Source organism: Eurytemora carolleeae, unplaced genomic scaffold, assembly GCF_000591075.1.
Source record: "Eurytemora carolleeae unplaced genomic scaffold, Eaff_2.0 scaffold151, whole genome shotgun sequence".
Taxonomy (NCBI): Eukaryota; Metazoa; Arthropoda; class Copepoda; order Calanoida; family Temoridae; genus Eurytemora; species Eurytemora carolleeae.
In genome coordinates, this window is record NW_019396353.1 from 376300 (window position 1) to 382524 (window position 6225).

The 6225-nt window shown below is 36.5% G+C and overlaps 1 long non-coding RNA gene across 1 annotated transcript; it reads left to right on the forward strand.

The window, feature by feature from the left end:
* The first annotated feature begins 304 nt into the window (after window positions 1–304).
* LOC111701576 (uncharacterized) lies at window positions 305–4480 on the forward strand. The gene is made up of 3 exons (XR_002765222.1): window positions 305–423; window positions 2471–2541; window positions 4302–4480. It is a non-coding gene; the product is annotated as an uncharacterized LOC111701576 (long non-coding RNA).
* The last annotated feature ends 1745 nt before the right edge of the window (window positions 4481–6225 follow it).

The window sequence follows — 6225 nt, forward strand, 5'->3', positions numbered from 1 at the left end:
GGTTAGTATTGTCAGGTCTTTCCCATTCATTCCTGCGTTCCGAGCGACTGTTCTTTTTTCTAATCCTGGTTATGAAGATATTAATGCTATAACGCACATAGATTCAATCTGCTTATAACAAGTCTCATTAATTTTAAAGACAGGGTAAAAATTGATTTTACCGCTCTAACTCACTTATTCTTTTTCGTAGACCTTTAAATGTACATTTCCACAGTACATCGCGAGTTTTATATCGCGATCTTTTCTGGTTTAATGAATTAATATAAGAAAATTGAACGCCCCTATTTCCTTGATTTGCTGTTTATTCTGGTCCGGTTTTGTTTACAAACATTGACCGTACTGCACTATATACAAACTGATCCATAAACCAGTCAGTGTTGACTGAATACTTGAAGGATCTAGTTGCACCCCAGAGCGTCATTGGTATGTAATTAATACTAATTTCTTATAATTTTTATATGTAAACAGTTGAACATTATTTGTATTTTTCTAATTATGATGTATTTCTAGTGTATAAACACCTGAAGATGAATAAACTTTTCCTTCTACCGTTCTGTACCTTTCGTTCTGAGAGAAAACATTTCAGTCCTTCATGTTAACTTATAAGTCGCCGACCGGCGCGAAACACTTGTTGTTAGCTTTGGTTTTTAAAAAGTAATTGGAAAAATTCTCATGTATTTTTGCTTGAGAGCTTGAGAGCTTTAAATCACAGTGAACGCGCAAGTTTCTAGCTGATTAAAAGGAGTAATTGGCAAAATCATGATACGGCTAGCTTGTATTAAAATTTGGTGAGGCGCGATTTTCGCGACAAATATTTACAGGTTGCCAAATTTCATTTTTTTTATGAAAATAAAAATAAATCAATTACACATCTTTGCTATTAAGAAACTGAGTTTTCATGAAGAATCATAATTCGATGATGATTCGACGGCTACTATTTTTTTGTATTTTAGTCTGAAGTTTTAAGAAAAATCTTTATAATAAAGCTCTTCGCTCATATATATATATACAAGTATTGTATATATGTATTATATTGTGTATATATATTTATGTGTCAGCTATAGCTGGCCAAACGGCTGAACCGATTTGGCTGAATTTTTTTGAGGGAACCCATCGGTATCTCGTGGGTGACATAGTCTAAAAATTTCTATTTTTTGCGAGTTAGAATTTTGTTCTTCAAATTTTCTTGATTTTTTTGTTAATTTCAAGGGCAACGCCGAGAATTTCAGTTAGTATTTTAAAAAACGATGTGTTGAAAAGGACTGTAGAGGTAATTTGAAGTGCTATGAGATATACATGATTTTTCTTTAATAAATATACTTTTTCAGTTTGGGTTTATGTTTAGAAGGATTTTTTCTAAAATCTGAAATTAAAAAAAATTCATCATAAAACAATGCGCTGAAAATGACTGTAGACGTAATTTCAAGTGCCATGATGATTATCCATTATTTTTATTAACATTTTTTTCAACTGGAGTGTCTGTATAAAAGTGACTAACAGATTTCAAGCTAAAAAACAATGGAGGAACATAAAAAAACAGACTTCTCTCAGTCCCCATTTCTCTATCTGTGTGTATCTATCTGTCAACGTATCTGAGTCATTTGTCCCCCCTCTCCCTGTAGCACTTAGAATTGTATATATCTAGTGTCTAATCCTGAAATAAGATTACTCCAGGGTTGGATATATGTATATATTCTCCTGGTCAATATTCTAGTATTCAAGGATTAATCACTGGACGTGGATTCACTCTCAACTTCTCACAAACCTATCAAACTATTCACAAACCTAATCCAATCTCAAACCTTAAACACAAACCATCAGATATTCAATCTTTGGAACCTAGGGGTCAAACTAACGATGTTAGGTATTTTCCAAAGGTTTTCCCCAAAACGGCAACATTCCAAGGGCATCCTAGCCGCAGCGCTCGGCCCCTAGCATGTTCAAGCCGCAGTGCTTGGCCCCCTATTACATCCTAGCCGCAGAGCTCGGCCCTCATTGAAGTCTGCGTCGCTTCAGAGAAGGCCTAACCGAATCTTTGGGAAGTTGCCGCTTTGGAAATTGCACATTTGGGAAGTTAACACTTGGGAAATTGTCACTTAGGATGTCGCCCTTGGGAAAATGCCTTTGGAAAAACACCAAACTAACCCTATCTCAAGAGAAAGCAAGAAAATCTAGAATTCTTCGCTTTACTTCCTACTTCCTTGTAATCCTTGAAAGCTAGAATCAAACAATTATTTAACTAAATTTTTTGCTGCGAAGTTAAAATTGTATTCGTTAAACTAAAGGATTGATTTCTTTCAGCTCAAGATCAGTCGACCAGTAAGGTTTCCACAGTTCACACAAGTTTGGAGAAAAAGAAAATTTCAATTAAGAATTCCAGGGACATTATACAGTAGTTTTAGTGTGCACAGTTCCAGTACTTGAATCACTAAAGGCTGATGAACTCTTCTTTTCAACCCTTTTTTTGCAGGAAAATATGTGAGTTGAGGAAACTAGGAAACCTGCGAATCATGCTCCGTTCTAGGCTTCTCCAGTGTTTAGGTGAACCCTACTTCTCCCAACCTTGTCTTAATTTCTCCGGATACCTTACTTATTCTAACCCTATCGTCATTTCTCCGGATATCTAAATTCTTCAACCTTATCTTCATTTCTCCGGGTTCCTTCCTTCTCCAAAACTTATCTTAATTTCTCCGGGTTCCTTACTTCTTCCATCCTTTTAATTTCTCCGGGTTCCTTTCTTCTCCAAAACTTATCTTAATTTTTCTGGGTTCCTTACTTCTTCCATCCTTTTTTTATTTCTCTGGGTTTCTTACTTCTCCAAAACTTATCTTAATTTCTCCGGGTTCCTTACTTCTTCCATCCTTTTTTTATTTCTCTGGGTTTCTTACTTCTCCAAAACTTATCTTAATTTCTCCGTGTTCCTTACTTCTTCCATCCTTTTCTGAATTTCTCCGGGTTCCTTACTTCTCCCACAAACCTTCTGTTCTCCGATATCTTCCCTGACCCTATGACAACCCTAATCTACTTCTCCGATTCTTCGATGATTCCTTTATTCAACCTGTCCATTTTTCCGATGATTCCCCTAACCTACCTGTTCAGTTCTCCGATGACTCCGCAGACCTACCTTTTCAGATTTCCGATGACACCTCTGTCCTCTAATGATTCCCTTATACAGCCTAAACTCCACTTCCAAACTACAGAAACCCTAACTTCTCATTATTTCACAAAACAACCTGAAATCCTGATTTTTTTAAGTGTTCATCCCTTTCATTTTTCTCATAAACCAACCTCACTATCTAACTAATATCACGTTTATTCATTCATCTAACTATCTACCCATCTATTAATCTATCTAACTAATATCGGGGGGTATTTTTATGATAGGAAGGGGGAGAATAACTTTATTAGAAACGCAATTATTAATCAACAATACAATTACTATTTATAACTTTGAATGGCTATAAAAACAGCTGGCTTGGGATTTACCTAAAATTGTAATGTTTAGTATTTGAGAAAGTTTTTAGACAACAGACATTAATTCAAAAAGAAAAGGTAATTTTTGCTATATTTTTTTTCAATTAGAGTTCTCGAGAAAGTTTGTTATATAATATAAGAACAAAAAAGCCGATGTTACCACAACCATAGTAGTAAAGGGTTTTGTAATGTAATATTGTACACCTTAGATATGTCGTATACCTATCAATTCTGCTAGATCAAATAATCTAAGTTTGAAATAACTAAGGTTAACGCCATCAGGTTGCAAAGATATAAAGATTAGAAAATTTGAGTTTGTTTCAAAGACTCAATTCCTTTAAGCAGACAAAGTGCACAGGGTTACAGATATGTTACATTCGATCAGATATTAGTATATTATGAAGCCAATCACAGAACTATAAGTTCAAGATGGAGGGAGGGGCGGGGGCAATGCAAACTATAGATAGAAGAAGAAGAGAAAACTTTTTCCCTGTCTCCGGTTCGACTTTGTGACCTCGTAGCTCCTCTAGATTCTATTTTACGCAGCAGTACAAATTTATTCGTTTACATATTAGAAATGCAAAACATGATTGTTCTTCTCAAAAAAACTAATATCACGTTTATTCATTCATCTAACTATCTATCCATCTATTAATCTATCTAACTATTTGTGCAACTATTATTTTATCCAACTATTTTTGAATATTCATTTACCGCAAATTAACTTGGCTTTGTTTCTTCAATAAAAAGGTGGGATAGGGAGGAGACAGTGTACAACTTTTCTCTTGTCATTCTTGATTTTGCTAAACTATAGAAGACATCTTTAGAATAGTATTGGAGACACCCGGAGTATAAGCATAAAAGAGAACACGTATTGCAGACACCCTGGATGACACCCTTGAGCATAGTATTGGAGACACCCTAGAGTGAAGGCATATAAGGTACGGATATTGGAGACACCCTTTAGTAAAGGCAGAGGAGGTACAGATGTTGGAGACACCCTAGAGTAAAGGCAGAGGAGGTGCAGGTATTGGAGACACCCTGGAGTAAAGGCAGAGGAGGTACAGGTATTGGAGACACTCTGGAGTAAAGGCACAATAGATACAGGTATTGAAGACACCCTGGAGTAAATGCAGAGGAGGTACAGGTATTGGAGACACCCTAGAGTAAAAGCAGAGGAGGTAAAGATATTGGAGACACCCTAGAGTAAAGGCAGAGGAGGTACAGATATTGGGAGACACCCTTGAGGAGGGGCAGAGGAGGTACAGGTATTGGAGACACTCTGGATTAAAGGCAGAGGAGGTGCAGGTATTGGAGACATTCTAGAGTAAATGCAGAGGAGGTACTGGTATAGGAGACACCCTGTTGTAAAGGCAGAAGAGCAACAGGTATTGGAGACACCCTGGAGTAAAGGCAGGGGAGGTACAGGTATTCTAGACACCCTGGAGTACAGGTAATGAAGCCACCATCGAACAACGTTATTAGACACCCTTAAAATATACATATACAGATTACACACATACATACTATTAGATGGATATGCTGAATACATCAAGTTGCAAAATTGTTAATTTTCCAGTTGGTGATTTCAGTTTATCATGCAAAGAGGAGCTTTATGCAATCTCCTCCCACCTTTGTCTAAACTAACAATATTTGTTCACTTTCTTCTTAGAATGTTTTCTCTGGTTTTCTTTTTCTCTTTTATTCCTATTCTTCTAACTTCACTCTTTATTCCAGCCTTACTAGTTTCCTTTCTATATAGATCTTTATTTTCACTTTGATCTGTGATTCTTTTAAAGACTTATCTCCAATTCTTCATTTGTTCTACCTACCACAGACTTTTCTCCTCTACCCTCCTCTTTCCTTAAGACTTCCCTTCCCCCAATCCTCCATCAATGGACTCCAGTAAGAGACTTTTATCCATTGCATCCTACTTCCTAAAGAGTAAAGACTACATGTTCTAAACTACCCCCGTTCTAAAGAATACTACCCCATCCCCATGCTTCCTTAAAGAATACTACCCCCTCCCCATGCTTCCCTAAAGAATATTCCACCTCCCCCTACTCCCCTAAAGACTATTCCCCTCCCCCTTCTCCCCTAAAAAATATTCCCCCCCTACTCCCCTAAAGACTATTCCTCCTCCCCCTACTCCCCTAAAGACTATACCCCCTGCCCCTACTCCCCTAAAGACTATTCCCTCTCCCCCTGCTCCCCTAAAGACTAGTTTAAAACCCCGACTATTTAATCTACGGAATATTTGACACTACAATATTCAAAACTCATTCTAACCAGGGTCTCATTTTATTCAATTTAAAGGGATAAAAATAAGAACCCAGGCTAGAATTTTAACAAAGCTTCCATTTCTTATTCAAGTTTAAGAACTGTGCACAGTGTGTAATGTGTAGTGTACAATTGTACAATGTACAGATAGACCTACAGTTGATGAGTTAAAAAGCACTTCAGTATTAATTTAATACACCACTGTAACTGCATGTAAAAAAATTAAAAATCTAGGTTTTAAAAACATCAAAAAGGGTTGTTGATTTCTTCGCTTAGTCCTTTTTTTGGAGACACCCATCTACACTTTCACTAACAATATTTTGTCCATACTCTATCCCCTTTAATTTAAACTAAAGGGAAACCCTGCAGTTGGGAAAAGTAATATATGAAATTTCCATATGTATAAACCATAATGAAATCCACAGTGTAGTTCGATACAGTTCTATATAGTTCTATACAGTTCTATACGGA